General features: G+C 43.1%; 1 protein-coding gene across 1 annotated transcript in view; it reads right to left on the bottom strand.

Annotated features, from left to right (window-relative positions):
- rsph3 (radial spoke head 3) overlaps positions 1-20,757 on the bottom strand; it is a 93,560-nt gene that overhangs the window by 60,449 nt on the left and 12,354 nt on the right. The window lies entirely within an intron of this gene.

The following is a 20,757-nucleotide window of genomic DNA, read 5'->3' as shown; positions in this document are numbered from 1 at the left end:
CCCTTAGGTCCCTTTTATATCTTTCTCCTCTCACCCTAAACCTATGCCCTCTAGTTCTGCACTCCCCCACCCCAGGAAAAAGACCTTATATATTTATCGTATTCATACTCCTTATGATTTTATAAACATCTCTAAAGGTCACCCCTCAGCTCCAGGGAAAACAGCCCTAGCCTATTCAGCCTCTCGCAATAGCTCAAATCCTCCAACCTGGCAATATCCTTGTAAATCTCTTCTGAATGTGTTCAAGTTTCACAATATCCTTCTGATAGGAAGGAGGCCAAAATTGCATGCAATATTCCAAAAGTGGCCTCACCAAAGTCCTGTATGACCAGAACATGACCTCCCAACTCCTATATTTCAATGCTCTGCCCAATAAAGAAAAGCACGGGACAGCATGGTGGCTCAGTGATTAGCACTGCTGCCTCACAGTACCAGGGTCCCAGGTTCAATTCCGACCTTGGGCGACTGTTTGTGTGGAGTCATAGTGTTGGGTGCATTCATCAGAGGGAAATGGGTCTGGGTGAGTTACTCTTCAGAGGGTCGGTGTGGACTGGTTAGGTCAAAGGGCCTATTTCCACACTGTAGGGAATCTAATCTAATCTAAGCTAATAACAAACACCTCCTTCAATATCCTATCTACCCGCAACTCTACTTTCAAGGAACAATGAACCTGCACTCCAGAGTTCAGCAATACCCCCTAGGACCTTACCAAGAAAGTGTATAAGTCCTGCTCTGATTTGCTTTTCCAGAATGCAGCACCTCGCATTTATCTAAATTAAGCTCCTTCTGTCACTCCTCAGCCAAATGGTCCATCTGATCAGATCCCATTGTACTCTGGAGGTAATCTTCTAAGCTGTCCACTATACTTCTAATTTTGGTGTCATCTGCAAACTTACTAACTATACCTTTTATGTTCACATCCAAATAATTTGTGTAAATGACAAAAAGTAGAAGACAATCCTTGTGGCACACCACTGGTGCCAGACTGAAAGGCAACCACCCACCACTACCTTCTGACTTCTACCTTCGAGCCAGTTCTGTATCTAAATGGTTAGATCTCCCTGTATTTCACGAGATCTAACCTCGCTAACCAGTCTCTCGTGAGGAACCTTGTCAAATGCCTTACTGAAGTCTGGATAGATCACACCTACCACTCTGGCCTCATCAATCCTCTGTGAGATGTTCAAAAAAAAACTCAATCAAGTTAGTGAGACATGATTTCCCATGCACAAAGCAATGCTGACTATCCCTAACCAGTCCTTGCCTTTCCAAATACATGTAAATCCTGTCCCTCAGGATTCTCTCCGATAATTTGCCCACTATCGATGTCAGTCCCACAGGTCTATAGGCCCCTGGCTTGTCCTTACTACCTTTCTTAAATAGTGGCACAGTGTTAGACAACTTCCAATCTTCCTGCACCTAACCTGTGGCTATCCAAGATACAAATATTTCAGCAACGGGCCCAGCAATCACTTCCCTAGCTTCCTCTAAAGTTCTAGGATATACCTGATCAGGTCTTGGAGATTTATCCACTTTTATGCATTTCAAGATATCCAGCACTACCTCCTATGTAATATAAACATCTTTCAAGATGTCACCATCTATTTCCCCACATTCTATATCTTTCATGTCCTTTTCCACAGTAAACACTGATGCAAAAATATTGGTTTTAGTATCTCTTCCATCTCCTGTTGCTCTACCCATAGGCTGCCTTGCTCATCTTTGAGGGGCCGTATTCTTTCCATAGTTTCCCTTTTGTCCTTAACGTATTTGCAAAAACCCTTTGGATTTTCTGTAATACTGTTTGCCAAAGCTATCTCTTGTCCCCTTTTTGCCCTCCTGATTTCCCCCTTAAACATACTCCCACTGCCTTTATACTCTCGATTCACTCGATCTCTCCTGTCTATACCTGACATATGCTTCCTTCTCTTTCTTAAGCAAACCCTCATTTTGTGTAATCATCCAGCATTCCCTACATGTACCAGCCTTTCCTTTCAGAGCTTAAAAAGTGTTGCTGGAAAAGCGCGGCAGGTCAGGCAGCATCAAAGGAACAGGAGAATCGACATTTCGGGCATAAGCCCTTCCTCAAGAAGGGCTTATGCCCGAAACATCGATTCTCCTGTTCCTTTGATGCTGCCTGACTGCTGCGCTTTTCCAGCAATACATTAAGCTCTGATCTCCAGCATCTGCAGTCCTCACTTTCTCCTAGCCTTTCCTTTCACCCTAACATGAATACACTGTCTCTGGACTCTCGTTATCTCATTTTTGAAGGCTTCCCATTTACTAGCCGTCCCTTTACCTGCGAACATCTGCCCCCAGTCAACTTTTGAAAATTCTTGCCTAACACCGTTAAACTTCAACTTTTAGATCCAGTCTAACCTTTTCCATCACTATTTAAAACTAATAGAATTATGGTTGCTGGCCACAAAGTGCTCCTCCAGACACTTCAGACACTTGCCCTGCCTTATTTACCAACAGTAGGTCAAGGTTTGCACCTTATCTAGTAGGTACATCCACATACTGAATCAAAACATTTCATTGTACACACTTAACAAATTCCTCTCCATCTAAACCCTTAACAGTATGTCAGTCCCAGTCTTTGTTTGGAAATTTAAAATCCCCCCCTATAACTGAAATCTCCTTCCAAATTTGTTTCTCAATTTCCCGCTGACTATTAGGAGTCTAAAATACCATCCCAATAAGGTGATCATCCCTTTCTTATTTCTCAGTTCCAGCCAAATTACTTCCCTAGATGTAGTCCCAAGAACATCCTCAAGTACAGCAGCAATGCTATTCCTTATTAAAAATGCCACTCCCCCTCCTCCCTTACCAACCCCCCCCCCTTTCTACCCTTGTTATAGCATTTGCATTCTGGAACATTTAAGCTGCCAGTTCTGTCCATTCCAGAGCCATATTTCTGTATTTGCTATGATATCCCTGTCCCATGTTGCTAACCATGCCAAATTTATCTGTCTTTCCTGTCTGGCCTTTGCATTGAAATAAATGCAATTTATCGGTCCCACCTCGTTCTCTTTGTTCCTGCCTGCCCTGACTGTTTGACTCATTTCTTTCCCAACTATTGATCTCTTTCCTCACTACTTTCCCAAGTCCCCCTGACCCTCCGCACGTTACTCGTTTAAATCCTCCCGAGCAGCTCTAGCAAATCTCCCTGCCAATTGAAAGGTTGCTTGTTTCCCAACAGTAGGTCAAGCAACCTTCTGATTCAAGTGCAATCTGTCCTTCTGTACAGGTCACTTCTACCCAAGAAGAGAGATCCCAATGATCCAAAACTGTGAACCCTTCTTCCCTGCACCAGCTCCTCATCTGCTCTATCCTCCTATTCCTACCCTCACTAGCTCGTAGCACTAGGAGTAATCCAAATATTACTACCCTCGAGGACCTCCTTTTTAAATTCCTGACTAACTTTCTATAATCTCCCTTCAGAATCGCATCATTTTCCCTTCCTGTGTAGAGAAGGGGATGGTGAGATTGTACATGGGAGGGAGAGAGAAATTGTGAGATTTTACAGCAGAGAGAGATAGAGAGAATTACTGAGATTGTGCAGGAGACAGAATATTGAGAGTTATCAGTTATTCTATATATAAAGTACCCCAATCCCCTCAATTACATTCCAGTCTGTACCTCATTCATGAGTACCTGTTCTTCTATAAATAAACACCCTGAACCCCTCTATAAAATGCCAATCTATAACTAAATTCCATTTATTTGTTATTCCAAACATAAATCACCTCGAACCGCTCGATTAGATTCCAGTCAGTAACTCCCTCCTGGGTATCTGTTATTCCATGTCTCAACAGGGCTAAAATACAAGTACAGATATACCGCTGAGGCTGTGTCAGACTCCAGTCAGGCCATATTTGAATATTGAGAGCAGCTTGGGTCTTGTATTAAAGGATGGATGTGTTGGCATTGGACGAGTTCCAGGCAAGATTTACCAGAATGATCCCAGGGATCATATGAGGAGCAACTGAGGACTCTGGGTGTGTACTCAATGGAGTTTAGAAAGATGAGAGAGGATCTCATTGAAACTTACTAGATACTGAGGGCCCTGGGTAGAGTGGACATGAAGAAGATCTTTCCACTAGTGGGGAGACCAGGACCCAAGAGCACAGCCTCAGTGCAGGGACAACCCTTTTGAACTAAGAGAGTGTCATAGAGTTGTGTAGTACAGAAGCAGACCCTTTGGTCCAACTCATCCCTGTGGACCAGATACTTTAAATTAATCAAATCCCATATGGCCTTCTAAACTCTTCCTATTCATGTACCCACCCAGATGCTTTGTCCCAGTCTCCACCACTTCCTCTGGTAGGTCATTCCATACAACACGTGAAAAAGTTGCCCTTTGGGTCCTGTTTAAGTCTTTCTCCTCTCTCATTGAACCTATGCCATCTGGTTTTCTTTCAACCTCTTGGAAAAACACCTTGGCTATTCACCCTATCTATGCTGCTCATAGAATCATGGACTTGTATAGCACGGAAATAGACCCTTCATGATTTTGAACCTCTATAAGGTCATCCCTCAAACTCCACTCCAGAGAAAATAGCCCCAGCCTAATAAAACCACTTGGAATAACTCAAACCCTCCAACCTTGGCAACACCCTTGTAAATCTTTTCTGAACCCTTTCATGTTTCACAACCACCTTCAGAAAGACCAGAATTGAATGCAGTATTTCAAAAGTGACTTAACCAATGCCCAGTATGGCTGCAACATGACCACGCAACTCCTATACTCAATTGCACTGACCAATAATGGCAAGCATATTAAATGCCACCTTAACTACCCTATCTACCTGTGATTTTCACTTCAGGTAACTGTGAACTGCACCTCAAGGTCTCTTTGTTCAGGTGAGGAGGAATTTCTTCAGCCAGCGGGTGGGTAATCTGTGGAACTTATCGTCACAGTCTCTCAGCCAAGTCATTTGAGTGTATTCAAAACAGATTTTAATCAGAAAGGACATCAAGGGGTACATGGAGAAGGCAGGAAAATGAGGTTGAGAAACCTATATCAGCATGATCAAATGGTGGAGCAGGTTTGATGGGTCAAATGGCCTAACTCTGCTCCTATATCATATGGAGACAGTGCGAGATAGGCAGCATTGTAACCAGTATGGTAGTGACATTATCAAAGGGTATGCATATCTTCAGTGAATGGGGAAAGCAGAGGGGGGATGGTGTTCAAAGTAGGCAAGTGAGGAGTCACTAAAGTATGTAACTCATGAGTTCAACAGTTAAAAGGTTATACAAGTTTTGGGATTGTTCTCAGCAAAAGGAAACTGATCAAACATTAGTTAGAATTTTTCAGTGCAGACTCACAATAATCTGATGCCTTTTCCTCACTATCCCACTCAAATTCCTGGTAAAATTGGGAACACATCATTTATCCTCCTAAATGTTGGTGGATCAAACAGGTTAACTTCTTGTGATTTGTTCTCACTCCAATTTCCTTTCCAAGCTATCTCTGCTGACTCAATGTTTAAATCTAAGACTGTCCTGATCTGATATCATTCGGAAATCTTAATCTGCTTCTGTCCCTTCCTGACTGTTGTTCACTGGAAGGGTGTCTGCATGCTTCTCTCTCATCTTTCAGAACACATGAAAACCTCTGTATACAGCAGTTGAAGATCTTTCCACTAGTGGGGAAACCAGGACCCAAGAGCACAGCTCAGCTCATTGTTGAGTTGGTCCATGATTGGTACTTTTTTCCCATTCATATCCTATTGCTCTGTAAAGAACTTGGCCACTCCCCTCAATTCGAGCCCAGTTTATAACTCACTCCTGGGTTTCTGGTATTCTGTTTATAGACCAACCTGACCACTTGGATTAATTTGAGTCTGTAACTCACTCCTGGGTTTCTGTCACTATAAAAAAAGCACCCCAATCCTCTCAATTAGATTCCAGTCTGTGAGTCACTCTTGGGTATTAGTTATTCTGTATATAAAGCTATGCCCTCTAGTTCTGAACTCCCCAACTCCAGGGAAAAGACTTTGCCTATTTATCCTATCCATGTCCCTCATGATTTTATAGATCTTTACAAGGGCACCCCATAGCCAATGACGCTCCAGGGAAAATAGCCCCAGCCCATTTAGCCTCTCACAATAGCTCAAATCCTCAACTCTGGCAATAATCTTGTAATTCTTTTCGGAGCCATTTCAAATTTCACAACATCCTTCCAAAAGGAAGAAAACCAGAACTGCACACAATATTCCAAAAGTGGCCTAATCAATGTCCTGGATGGCCACAACATGACCTCCCTATACTCAATGCTCTGACCAATAAAGGAAAGCAGACTAAATTACTTCATCGTTATCCTACCTATTTGCGACTATACTTTCAAGGAACTATGAATTTGCAGTCCAAGGTCTCTTTGTTCAGCAACAGTCCCCAGGATGTTACCATTAAAGCCTATAAATCTTGCTTCTCCAAAATGTAGCACCTCACATTTATCTAAATTACACTCCATCTGCCACTCCTCAGCCCGCTTACCCATCTGATCAAGATCCCGTTGTAACATTCTTCGCTGCCCACTACACCTCCAACTTTGGTGTCATCTGCAAACTTACTAACTAAACTTCCTATGTTTACATCCAAATCATTTACATAAATGAAGAAAAGTAGTGGACCCAGAACCCGTGGCACACCATTGGTGACGGGCCATCAGTCTAAAAAGCAACCCTCCACCACTACATTTTGTCTTCTACCTTTAAGCCAGTTCTATAGCCAAATGGCTAGATCTCCATGTATTCCATGAGTTCTAACCTTGCCAACCAGAATCCTATGAGGAACCTTGTCAAATGCCTTACTGAGATAGATCACGCCTACCCCTCTGCCCTCATCAATCATCTTCATTACTTTTTTAAAAAACTCAATCGAGTTCATATAGCAATGTACAGCACGGAAATAGACCCTTCAGTCCAACTCGTCCATGCTGATCAGATATCCCAACCCAATCTAGTCCCACCTGACAGTACAAGGCCCTATCTCTCCAAACCCTTCCTATTCATATACCCTTCCATATGCCTTTTAAGTGTCGCAATTGTACTTGCCTCCACCACTTCCTCTGACAGCTCATTCCATACACATACCACACTGCATAAAAGTTGCCCCTTGAGACATGATTTCCCACACACAAAGCTATGTTGACTATCCCTAATCAGTCCTTGCCTTTCCAAATACATGTAAATCCTGTCCCTCTGATTCCCTCCAACAATTTGCCCACTGGTCTATAGTTCCTTGGCTTTTCCTTACCACCTTTCTTAAATAGTGGTACCACATTAGCCAATTTCCAGTCTTCCAGCACTTCACCTGTGACTATCGATGATATAAATATCTCAGCAAGAGGCCCAACAATCACTTCTCTAGCTTCCCACAGAGTTCTAGGGTACACCTGATCAAGTCTTGGGGATTTATCCACTTTTATGCATTTCAAGACATCCAGTACTACCTCCTCTGTAATATGGACATCTTTCAAGATGTGACCAGCTATTTCCCCACATCCTATATCTTTCATGTCCTTTTCCACAGTAAACATTGATGCAAAACATTTATTAACACCAACATCTCCTATAGCTTCATACGTGGGCTACCTTGCTGATCTTTGAGGGGCTCTATTCTCTCCATAGTTACCCTTTTGTCCTTAATGCATTTCTAAAAATCCTTTGGATTCACCATAACCCTATTTACCAAAGCTATTTCATGTTCCCTTTGCACCCTCCTGATTTCCCACTTAAGTATACTCCTACTGCCTTTATTCTCCAAAGATTCACTCAGTCTCTCCTGTCTATACCTAACATACTCTTCCTTCTTTTTCTTAAGCAAACCCTGAATTTCTGTAGTCATCCAGCATTCCTTACTTGCGTTTCCTTTTACCGGAACAAGTCTGTACTGTCTCTGGACTCTTGTTATCTCATTTTTGAAGGCTTCCCATTTTCTAGCCATGCCTTTACCTGCAAGCATCCGTCCCCAGTTAGGGTTTTCAAAGTTCTTGCCTAATAATATCAAAATTAGCCTTCCTACAATTTTCTCTTTTTCCATCACTACCTTAAAACTAACAGAATCACGGTCGTTGGCCCCAAAATGTTACCCCGCTGATACCTCAGTCAACTACTCTGCCTTAATTCCCAAAAGTAGGTCCAGTTGGACTAGTTTTGCACTTTCTCTAATAGGTACATACACAGAATTAGAAAATTTCCTTTACACAATTCACAAATTTCTCTCCATCTGGGGCAGCATGGTGGCTCAGTGGTTTGGACTGCTGCCTCACAACACCAGGGACTCGGGTTCAATTTTCGCCTGGGGTGACTGTGTGGAGTTTGCACATTCTCCCAATATCTGTGTGGGTTTGCTTCGGTTTCCTCCCACAATCCAAAGATGTGCAGATCAGATGAATTGCCCATTGTGTTAGGTGCATTAGTCAAGTGGTAAATATGGGGAAAGAGTTTGGGTGGGTTACTCTTTGGAGAGTTGGTGTGGACTTGTTGGGCCAAAGGGCCTGTTTCCATAAACCCTTAACAATATAACAGTCTCAGTCTATATTTGAAAAGTTAAAATCCCCTACCATAACCACCCTATTATTCTTGCAAATAACTGAAATCTCCTTACAAACTTGTTTCTCAATTTCCCGGATTTGACTATTACGGGGTCTAAATACAATCTCAATAAGGTGATCATCCCTTTCTTATTTCTCAGTTCTAGCCAAATTACTTTCCCGGAAGTATTCCCAGGGATATCCTAAGTACAGCAGTATTGCTATCTCTTATCAAAATGCTACTCTCCCTCTTCTCTTGACCTCCTTTCTATCTTTCCTATAGCATTTGTGCCCTGGAACATTTAAGCCACCAGTCCTGTCCATCTCTGAGCCTTGTTTTTGTAATTGCTATGATATTCGAGGAGAAAGTGAGGTCTGCAGATGCTGGAGATCAGAGCTGAAAATGTGTTGCTGAAAAAGCGCAGCAGGTCAGGCAGCATTCCTGAAGAAGGGCTGATGCCCGAAATGTTGAATTTCCTGCTCCCTGGATGCTGCCTGACCTGCTGCGCTTTTACAGCAACACATTTTCAGCGCTAATTGCTCTGATATCCCAATCCCATGTTCCTAACCATGCCCTGAGTTTGTCTGCCTTCCCGGTTAGGCCTCTTGCATTGAAGTAAATGCAGGTTAGTTTATCAGTCCTACCTTGTTCTCTACTTTGTTTCTGCCTGCCCTGACTGTTTGACTCGCTCTCAACTGGGTCCCATCCCTCCACCTTACCAGTTTAAATCCTTCGAGCAGCTCTAGCAAATCTCCCTGCCAGATTTTGAGTCGCCTTCCAATTCAGGTACAATCCGTTCTTCCTGTACATGTCACTTCCACCCCAGAAGAGAGATTCCAATGATCCAAAACTGTGAACCCTTCTCCCCTGCACCAGCTCCTCAGTTACGCATTCATCTGCTCTATCCTCCTATTCCTATCCTCACTAGCTCGTAGCACTGGGAGCAATCCAGGTATTACTACCTCGAGGACCTCCTTTTTAAATTCCTGCCTACCTTTCTATATTCTCCCTTCAGAATCTCATCCTTTTCCCTTCCTGTATAGAGAGGGAGATAGTGAGATTGTACATGGGAGGGAGAGAGAAATTGAGAGATTTTACAGGACAGAGAGAGAAATACTGAGATTGTGCAGGAAAGAGAGAGAGTATCGAGTTATCAGTTATTCTATATAAAAAGCACCTCAATTACATTCCAGTCTGTACCTCATTCATGAGTTCTTCTATAAATAACACTCCAAGTCTGTCGATAAAATTCCAATCTGTGACTAACTTCCATTTATCTGTTATTTCAAACATGAACCACCCCAAACCCCTTGATTAGATTCCAGTCAGTAGCTCACACCAAAGTAATCTAACTGATGTCTGATTTAAACTTATAACTTTTGTTTTCAGTCTCATCCATACAAAAGGCACACAACCAAATAGTTAAGGAACAATTAAAGAAAATAACCAAATTGGTCAAATTACTTAAGTGGCTTTTATTTTGCATTGTTTCAAGGTATATATTATTGCTTCTTGACTGATTTTCTGGAGATGTCAATAAGGACCAGATTTTCAGTTCACGGAGGAGGTTTCAGCAATACTCATGAGCATGCCACCCAGACCAAGACCCTTATCTCTGCAATCCTGCATTTACGAAGACTAACCTACTTCGTCTACACATCCCTGGACACTATGCAATTTAGCATGGCCACTCCCCACCCACTCCCCCCAACCACCACCACTAGCTGCTGCTCACAGCTCAAAGGTCAGTGCATAGTTCACAGCTCCAAACTAAAAATTGATTAATCAATTAAGTAAAAATAATGAAAAATCATTGGAGGTTCAAACATACTTGTCAGCCAAACACAGATACTGACCAGATTTTACTACTGTTAAGCATGAGATTCTTTAGTATCTGTGGAGTAATGAATGATGCTGAACAGTTTGCTGCTGATTGCACATCCCTACTTCTGACATTATCATGGACAGAACATCATTGATGAAGCAGTTGGAAATGATTCAGCCAAGGAAATTACCGAGGGACTCCTGCAAAGATGTTCTACAGCAAAGATGACTGACTATCCAAACATCACATTTTCTTTTGTGCGAAGTATGATTCAACTAATGCAGAATCAATTCCTAGTGGCTCCAGTTTTGCTAGAGCTCCATGAGGTCAAGGGCATTCATATCCACCTCAGTCAGAGATCGACAGCAGAGAGAGAGGCCCTTCAACCCATCATGTCTGTGCCTTTCAAAACCAACAATTTAACTATTGAATCTCACTTTACAGCACTTCCTCCATAGCCCGATGGAACATTGAACATTATAGCGCAGTGCAGGCCCTTCAGCCCTTGATGTTGCATCGACCTGTGAAACCAATCTGAAGCCAATGTAATCTACATTATTCCACTATCATCCAAACATCTATCCAATGACTGTTTAAATGCCCTTAAAGTTGGTGAGTCTGCTACAGTTGCAGGCAATGCTTTCCATGCCCCTACTACTGTATGAGTAAATAAATCTGTCCTATATCTATCACTCCTCAATTTCAAGCTATGCCCCCTCATGCTGGCCATCATCATCGGAGGAAAAAGGCTCTACTGTCCACCCTATCTAACCCCCTGATTATCTTATATGTCTCAATTAAGTCACCTCTCAACCTTCTTCGTTCTCACGAAAATAGCCTCAAGTCCCTCAGCCATTCCTCTTAAGAACTTCCCTCCATACCAGGCAACATCATAGTAAATATCCTCTGAACCCTTTCCAAAGGCATGGTGGCACATTGGTTAGCAGTGCTGCCTCACAGCACCAGAAACCCGGGTTCAATTCCCACCTCAGGTAACTGTCTGTGTGGAGTTTGCACATTCTCCCCGTGTCTGTGTGTCTTTCCTGCGTGTGCTCCGGTTTAACCCCTCCCACAGTCCAAAAAAATGTGCAGGTTAGATGAATTGGCCATGCTAAATTGTCCGTAGTGTTAGGTGGGGAAATGGGTCTGCGTGAGTTGCTCTTCGGTGGGTCAATGTGGACTTGTTGGGCCAAAGGGCCTGTTTCCACACTGAGTAATCTAATTCCACACATTGTGTATGTGTGATGGGCTTCAGATTGGTTTCACAGATCGACACAACATCAAGGGTTGAAGGGCCTGCACTGTGCTGTAATCTTGTATGTTCTATCCTTCTTATAGTGTGGTGACGTGAACTGTACACAACACTCCAAGTGCAGCCGCACCAGTTTTGTAGAGCTATAGCGTGACCTCATGGTTCTGAAACTCAATCCCTCTACCAACCAAAGCTAACATACCATATGCCTTCTTAACAACCCCATCAGCTTGGGTGGCAACTTTGAGATCTATGTATATGGACACAGAGATACCTCTGCTTATCTACACCACAAAGAATCTTACTATTAGCCCAGTATTCTGCATTCCTGTTGCTCCTTCCCAAATTAATCACCTCACACTTTTCCACATTAAAATGCATTTGCCACCTCTCAGCCCAACTCTGCAGCTTATCTTTGTCCTTCTGTAACTTATAACATCCTTCAACACTACATACAACTCTACTGACCTTAGTGTCATCTGTAAATTTACTAATCCATCCCCTAATCCCTCAGCTAGGTCATTTATAAAGATGACTAACAGTAGTGGACCCAAAACAGATCCTTGCAGTACACCACTCGTAACTGAACTCCAGGATGAACATTTCCCATCAACCACCACCCTCTGTCTTCTTTCAGCTAGTCAATGTCTGATCCAAACCGCTAGATCACCCTCAGTCCCATGCCTCCCTATTTTGTGCAATAGCCTACCATGCAGAACCTTATCAAATGTCTTACTGAAATCTATACACATCACATCAATTACTTTACCCCCATCCACCTGTTTGGCACCTTCTCAAAGAACTCGGTAAGATTTGGGAGGCATGACCTACCCTTCACAAAAGCGTGTTGACTATCCCTAATCAGTTTAGGATTTATAATCCATAAAAGAATATCTCTTTTAACCTTTTCCAACACTTTACACACAACCTAAGTAAGGTTCACTGATCTATAATTACAGGTTGTCTTTACTCCCCTTCTTGAATAAGGGAACATTTGCTTTCCTCCAATCTTCTGGCACTATTCCTATCTCACTAGTGCTCTTCTAAATATATACTTCATGAATGTTTAGGGTTTCTGTCCCTACCACTCTTTGTGAATTCCAGATTCCCACCAACTTCTGGGTGAGAAAGCTTTTCCTCACACTCCCTTTAATGGTGGACTTGGATTCATATCCCAACACAGCAGATGGTGGAATTTTAATTCAATAAATATCTGGAATTAAGAGTTTAATGAAGACCATAAATGCACTGTTGATTGCTGAAAAAAAAACCCCATCTTGTTCACAAACTTCATTTAGAAAAGAAAACTGCCATCCTTACCTGGTCTGATGTACATGTGACTCTCGACTCTCCAGGCATGTGGGTGACCCTTTTTTGCATCCTGGACAATTATGGATATTTACTTTTAAGATTGCCAGATTACTCAATGCTTTTCTTTTAAATATATCGAACACCTGATTTCTAAATCCATATCATCCCTCTCACCTGTGAACACTGACATAAAGTACTCATTTAGAACACCAACTATGTCCTCTAGCTCCAACAAATTACTGCTCTGATCCTTAATGTGCTGCACTCATTCCCACATTACTGTTTTACCCTTATGGTACCTGTAAAATAACCTAGAATTTTCCTTTATTATCCTTTCATATCCCCTTTCAGCTCTCTTAATTTCCCTTTAAGCTCTTTTTTGCACATTCTATACTCCTATAGGGCTTCTGCTATTTTAAGCCTTAGTATCTGCTATGAGGATCTGTTTTTTTTCTTAATCTAAAGCTGTATAACCTTTGATATCCAGGGTTCATGAGTTTTGATGGTTACACCTTTTTTTTTGTTGGAACGTGTTGGCTATTCTCTCCATATTTCCTTCTTGAATGCCCCACTGTTCTGAGGCAGATTTACCTGAAAATATCTGCTCCCAATCCACTCTGGCTAAATCATGTGACCGTACTAAAATCAGCCCTCCCCCAGTTGAGAATTTGGATTTCAGGCCCATTCTTGTTCTTTGCTGGGGTAGTTTTGACTCTAACTGAGTTATGATCCCTGTTTGCAAAATGTTCTCACTGATACGTCAACTACTTGCCCTCCTTCGTTACCTAAAATGAAGTCCAGGACCACCCCCTCGCTTGTAGGATCTTCTATGTGCTGGCTTAAAATGCTGTGCTGGATGCATTTACAATTCTACTACCTCTAATCAATGACTAACCTGGTTAAAATCCCCAATCACTACCCTATTATCTTTACATTTCCCCAAAATTCTTTCTATTTCTCTTGGACTATTAGTGGACCAATTGCATGCTCCCAGCAGTGCGGATGCTCCATTTTGGTTTTTAAGTTCTGCTCAGATGTACAGCACGGAAACAGACCTTACTATCCAACTTGTCAATGCTGACCAGATATCCTAAATTAATCTTGTCTCATTTGTCAGCACTTGACCCATATCCTTCTTATTCACATACCCATCCAGATGCCTTTTAAATGCTGTAATTGTATCATCCTCCTCCACTTCCTCTGGCAGCTCATTCCTTACACATACCACCCTCTGCGTGAAAAAGTTGCCCCTTAGATCCCTTTTAAATCCTTCCCTTTTCACCCCAAACCTACGCCCTCTAATTCTGGACTGCCACCACGCCACCCCCCCCCCGCGGCCCCCCCCCCCCCCCCCCCACACACACACGTAAAAAGCCTTGTCTATTTACCTATTCCATTCCCCTCATGATTTTATAAACCTCTAAAGGTCACCCCTCAGCCTCCAATGGTGCAGGGAAAATAGAGCCAGCTTATTGAGCCTCTCCCTTCCAATCAAGCTCAAGCCTTCCAATCCTGGCAACATCCATGTAAATCTTTACTGAACACTTTCAAGTTTCACAATATCCTTCCTATAGCAGGGAAACCAGAATTGCACACAGTATTTTAAAAGTGGCCTAACCAATGTCTTGTACAGCTGCAACATGACCTCCCAATTCCTATACTCAAAGCTCTGACGAATAAAGAAAAGCATATAAAATACCTTCTTCACTATCCTTTCTACCTGCGACTCCACTTTCAAGGAACTATGAACCTGCACTCTTTGTTCAGCAACACTCCCCATTGACGACCTCACCATTGAGTGTATAAATCCTTTTTCCCTGATTTGCCTCTCCAAAATGCAGCACCTCACATTTTATAGAAATCATAGAATCCCTACAGTGTGGAAACAGGCCATTTGGTCCAACAAGTCCACACTGACTCGCTGAAAAGCAACTCACACAGACCCATTCCCCTACCTTATTATTCTACATTTACCCATGACCAGTGCAGCTAACCTACACATCTCTGAATACAATGGACAATTTAACATTGCCAATTCATCTAACCTGCACATCTTTGGATTGTGGGAGGAAACCAGAGCACCCAGAGGAAACCCAAGCAGACATGGGGAGAATGTGCAAACTCCACACAAACAGTCGACAGTTAAAGGCTGGAATCACCTTTAATTTAGATAAATTAATTTATCTAAATTAAACTCCATCTGCCACTCCTCGGTCCACGGGCCCATCTGATCAAGATCCTGCTATACTCTGAGATAACTTTCTTCATTGTCCACTACATATATGGCTTCACTTGAGGAGCTGAAGGTCTCATCCTTCTTTATTACTGTAATAGATACCCTGATCAAAACTGTAACACTCCCTCCTTTGTCTTCTTCCCGATCTTACCTCATGATCCTGTATCCTGGAATGTTCAGTTGCCACTCCTGCCCCTCTCTCAACCATGTCTCTGTGATAGCAATGATATCATACTACCATATTTTAATTTGGGCCGTCAACTCATCGGCGTTGTTCGTCAGACTCCATGCATTAAAGATAAATACTTTGTGCCTTAACCAGTCTATAATATCTATGCCTTCCTAACTTACTTGTTGACACTTCTAATTTTGGCTTCTCCTGCTGAACATTATGTGGATCCCACCCACCCCTGCCAAGTTAGTTTAAAACCTGCCCGATAGTACTAACAAACCTGACCCATGAGGATGGTGTCCCCATTTAGGTTCAGGTGCCACACCTATGAAAAACATCCCAAAGTCCCAGAAATTGAAATCTCTCCCTCCTGCAGCCATGCAATCATCTGGAGTAACCTATTCATACACTCACCCGCTTGTGGCACTGGAATTAATCCAGAAATTACTACATTTTGGGTCCTGCTCTAGTTCACTAAATATGCTTTCTAGTTCACTAAATTCTGCTTAGAGAACCTTATCCCTTTTCCTATGTTGCAGGTATCAGTATGAACCATGATCTGTCTTTTTGCCCCTCCCTTTCAGAATGCCCTGCAGCCAGTGACATCCCTGACAATGGCATCAGGAGGCAAGATACCATCCTGTTTCTTTTGCAGGTGCAGAAACAACCAATTGTTCCTCTTACAACTGATTCCCCTACCGCTATTGCCTTGCTGTCCTTCTTCCTCCTCTCTTGTAGAACAGGCATAGTCCTGGTGACATAAAGTTGGCTGCCACTGGTTTCTCTGCACAGCCATCTCCCCCATCAGTACCAAAAGCCATTTATCTGTTAGAAAGGGAGATAGCCACAGGGAAACTCTGTATCTCATCTCTGGAATTCAGTGGCCCTTGCAGAATTCAAAATGAATGCCAGTGAGCAGGTTATTGCTAACTAAATGGCACTTGATAGCACTGTGATTGATACCTTCTATCACTTTACTGATCATCAAGAGTAGACTGATGGGGTGATAATTGCCAGATTGGAGTTTTCCTGTTTGTGTACGGGACATACTGGACAGTTTTATACACTATTGTAGCGATAATGGAACAGCTTGACTAGGAGCATAGAAATTTCTAGTCTTCAATACAGCTGCAATGTTGTCAGTTTCCTTAGCTTGTGCAATATCCAATGCTACCAACATGAAGTGATTGATTGGTCAAAGATTGGTATGTGATAAGGGGGACATGTAGGGATGCACAGTGGTTAGCACTACTGTCTCAGTACTGGGGACTAGGATTCAATTCCACCCTCAGGTGGCTGTGTGGTGTTTGCACATTCACTCCATGGGTCTGCGTGGATTTCCTCCCACAGTCCAAAGATGTGCAGACTGGGTGCTTTGGCCATGGGAAATGCAGGGTTACAGGGCTAGGGGAGGGGGTGGTCTGCGAGGAATGCTCTTCAGAAGGTGTGGTGGACTCAGTGGGCTGAAGGCCTGCTATAGGGTTTCTAGGATTCAATGGAGGAGGTTGAGATGGATCATCTATTTGACACTTTTGGCTGAAGATTGTTACGAATGCTTCAGCTTTATCTGTATAGTCCACAAACCTTGGAATCGTCTCTGTTACATGTAGTTGAGAGTATGGTGCTGGAAAAGAACAGCAGGTCATACAGCATCCGAGGAGCAGGAGAATCGATATTTTGGGCATAGGCCCTTCATCAGGAATGAGGCTTGTGGGCCGGGAGGCTTAGAGATAAATGGGATCGGGGCGTGGGTGGGGGGAGGGGGAGGTGAGAATGCAATAGGTAGATGAAGGTGGGGGGGAAAGGTGATAGGTCAGGGAGGAGGGTGGAGCAGATAGATGGGAAAGATGATGGACAGGTCAAGAGGGCGGTGCTGAGTGGAGGCTTGGGATGGGGATAAGATGGCGGGAGCGGGGGGCGGGGAGAGAAAGGGGAAAAGAAATTGGAGAAAACCACATTAGCTGTGTGGTTGCAAGGTCCCAAGGTGGAAGATGAGAAGCTCTTCCTACCGGTTAGGGTTTGGCGATGAATGAAGCCCAGGACCTGCATATCCTTGGTGGAGTCAGAGGGGGAGTTGAACTGTTCAGCTATGGGGTGGTGGTGTTAGCTGGTGCGGTATCCCAGAGATGTTCTCTGAAACAATTCTGCAAGCTCGTGTCCTGTCTCCCCGATGTAGAGGAGACCACCTCAGGTGCAAAGGATACAGTAGATGACCTTTGTGGAAGTACAGGTAAATTTCTGTCTGAGTGAAGGGATCTTTTGGGGCCTTGGATGGAGGTGAGGAGGGAGGTGTTGGCGCAGGTTTTGTACTTCCTGCAGTGGCAGGGGAAGGTACAGGGAGTGGGCTGAGGGCTTGGGTGGGAGGGGAGGGGGTTGGATCTGACATGGGATTCGCTGATAGGGGCGAGGAGGGAAATTTATCCCTAGTAGTACATGTAGGTGTAGATGATTAGATCCTATCAGGAAAAGCAAAAAACAACCCAATATTGATTTCTAGGGACCTCCACTTCAAGCCTTCCTACAGCTCAGAAAATATCCATTACCTCAGCCAATGTTCTTTTCATGCTGCTGCTGGTGGCCCTTTTATTTGATGCGGTTCTAACTGTGTCCACAAACCTGTCACTTTTCACTACATACACCTCAACAACAGCATTACCTTCAGTAATTTCCTCAAAAAAAATCCAGCAACTTAGTTAACACTATTTGCCCTTTGTTTTGTCCACATGACTCTTAATTCTATCCTGAACAATTTCTGGAAGATTCCCAACCACTGAGTTAAACTGACTAGTCTGTATTAGTAATTGCAAGGCTTGTCCCTGCACCTTTTTGAACAAGGGTGAAATGTTTGCAATTCTCTGATCATCTGGGCACTACCTGAAGCTAAGGATGAAAAATTATGGTCATTGCCTTCACAATTTCCACTAATTTTCTTTAGTACAAGTAGTTCTTCTGTAATGATGGATGAATGCTTGTGCAACCCTACATTATAGAAAAATCACACTTTACAAAACGAGCAGAAAGTGTTGGTGATGTATTCACAGTACAGCCAATACACATTTTAGAAGTTCGCACTTTAGAAACAGTGCCCCAATTCAATTGCATTACAGCGAATTCACATTAACAAAAATGCACGCTTTAGCAGAATGGCCTGTGTGCTTAAATACATCTCAACTGGTCTAATATAATGTCAACACAAGTGCTGACACTTTATGCTATATCCCCCGTTATCAATTTTGAACTCTTCTGCTGACTAAATTCCCTTCCCTGTCACCATGGTATGGGTAGCATGTGCTTTCTAGGTACAAATGCAAAGTGCTTGTCTAATACATGAGCCACAATCCTCCTTCCACATGTAAATGCACTTTTAGACCCCAAACAAATGTTTTCTTTGAAGTTAAGCCATTTATTCAGCTACAGATTTTCCTAGCAGTCTTTGGTTCTAGTCTGTCTAGCTCAGCTTTCTTTTAGCCCCATTGAAGTTAGTGGATTATCTTACTCCTGATTGTTCGTTGTTCTTTTCCACTGTCCCAAATGCTCCCAACTGACACTTGATCTACTTGGCGTACCTCTATTGTAAGATCGAGGTTCCTTCATCATTAAATTGGACACAATTCTGTAATAAAGATCTTCTAAACACAATTTAGGAATACAAGAGACTTGTCCTTTTCCAGAATTTTCACTCATTATCATACCGTCTGATGCTTCTGCTGGACAAGTCAGATCCCAGCATAAAACCAGGCTTGATAGATCAGGTTTTTAAATTTAGGCAATATGGTATTCATTTACAGCAACATCGAGACAAAACTAAACAATTCTTAAACAACAGAAGAAAAATTTAGGAACATGGGAACAGGAGTAGGCCATTCAGCCCCTGCAACCTCAATGGGAAGATCATGACTGATCTGTGGCCTAACTCCATATACCTATCTTTTGTTCAATCCACTAATACCTTTGCTCAACAAAAATCTGTTCCAGACTTAAAATTAACATCTGATCCAGCATCAACTGCTGTTTGTAGAAGAGAGCTCCAAATCTCTCATTTGCCAGGGGAACACTCAGCTCCTGACCTCATTATAGCCTTAGTTCACACACGGACAAAACCAGTTGAATTCCACAGATGACACAAGAGTGACATCAAGGTCACATTTGACTTAGTGTGGCATCATGGAGCCCTAGCAAAATTAGAATTGATGGAAATCAGGGGGCAAAGTCTTCACCAGTTGGAGTCAGACATGGCATCTAGGAGGTTAATTGCAGTTGTTGAAAATCAGTTATGTCAGTTCCAGGACATCTCTGTAGGAGCTCCTTAGGGTAGTACCCTAGGACCAATTCTGTTCAACTGCTTCAATGACCTTCCTTCCAATAGATAAGGTCAGAAGTGTGGATGTTTGCTCATAAATGAGCTATGCTCAACACCATTCACGACATGGGTGGCATGGGTGGCATGGTGGTTAGCACTACTGCCTCACATCGCCAGGGGCTGGGTTTGATTCCAACTTCAGGCAACATTCTCCTTGTGTCTGCGTGAGTTTTCTCTGGGTGCTCTGGCTTCCTCCCACAAGCCAAAGATGTACAGGTTAGGTTAATTGGCCACGTTAAATTGCCCATAGTGTTCAGGGATGTGTAGGTTAGTTGCATTAGTCAGCGGTAAATATAGGACAATAGGTTAGGGGAGTTGGTCTGCGTGGGTTATTCTTTGGAAAGTCGGTGCGGATTTGTTGGGCCGAAGGGCCTGTTTCCGTACTGTAGGGATTCTATCTCAGGTAGTGAAGCAGTCCATGACCAATGCAACTAAACATGGACAATATCCAGGCTTTAGCTGACAAGTGGAATCATAAGAATCTCTACAGTGTGGAAACAGGCCCTTCCGCCCACCAAGTCCACACCGATCCTCCGAAGAGTAAACTACTCAGACCCATTCCCCCTACCCTATATCTACCCCTGACTAATGCATCGGACCTACACATCCCCGAACATGGAGAATTTAGCATTGCCAATTCACCTGACCTGGACATCTTTAGACTGTGGGAGGAAACCGGAGCACCAGGAAGAAGCCCACAGATACAGTGAGAATGCACAAACTCCCACATAGACAGTCACCTGAGGCTAGAATCGAACCGAGGTTCCTGGTGCTGTGAGGCAGCAGTGCAAACCACTGAGCCACTGTGCCGTTCTTTTCCCGGGATTTCACACACGAGATATGATTTGCACATACCACCTTCTGCAAACAGTTAAAGTTTATTAAAGCTTGTACAAGCTTGGTGACCCCTTCTGGCACTCTTTGCTGATCATGTAAAGTTGAGTCAAAATGAGGCCCTGAACAAGAAAAACACATTCCCTTTATACAGGTCAACTAGTAATGTTTACAGGTAATCTGGCCACTCCCCGGCCATAACCACAGTACAATGGTAGGAT

The sequence above is a fragment of the Hemiscyllium ocellatum genome, chromosome 10, assembly GCF_020745735.1.
Source record: "Hemiscyllium ocellatum isolate sHemOce1 chromosome 10, sHemOce1.pat.X.cur, whole genome shotgun sequence".
NCBI lineage: Eukaryota > Metazoa > Chordata > Chondrichthyes > Orectolobiformes > Hemiscylliidae > Hemiscyllium > Hemiscyllium ocellatum.
Note: the sequence above shows the minus strand (reverse complement) of the source record. Positions and strands in the feature narration are given on the sequence as shown.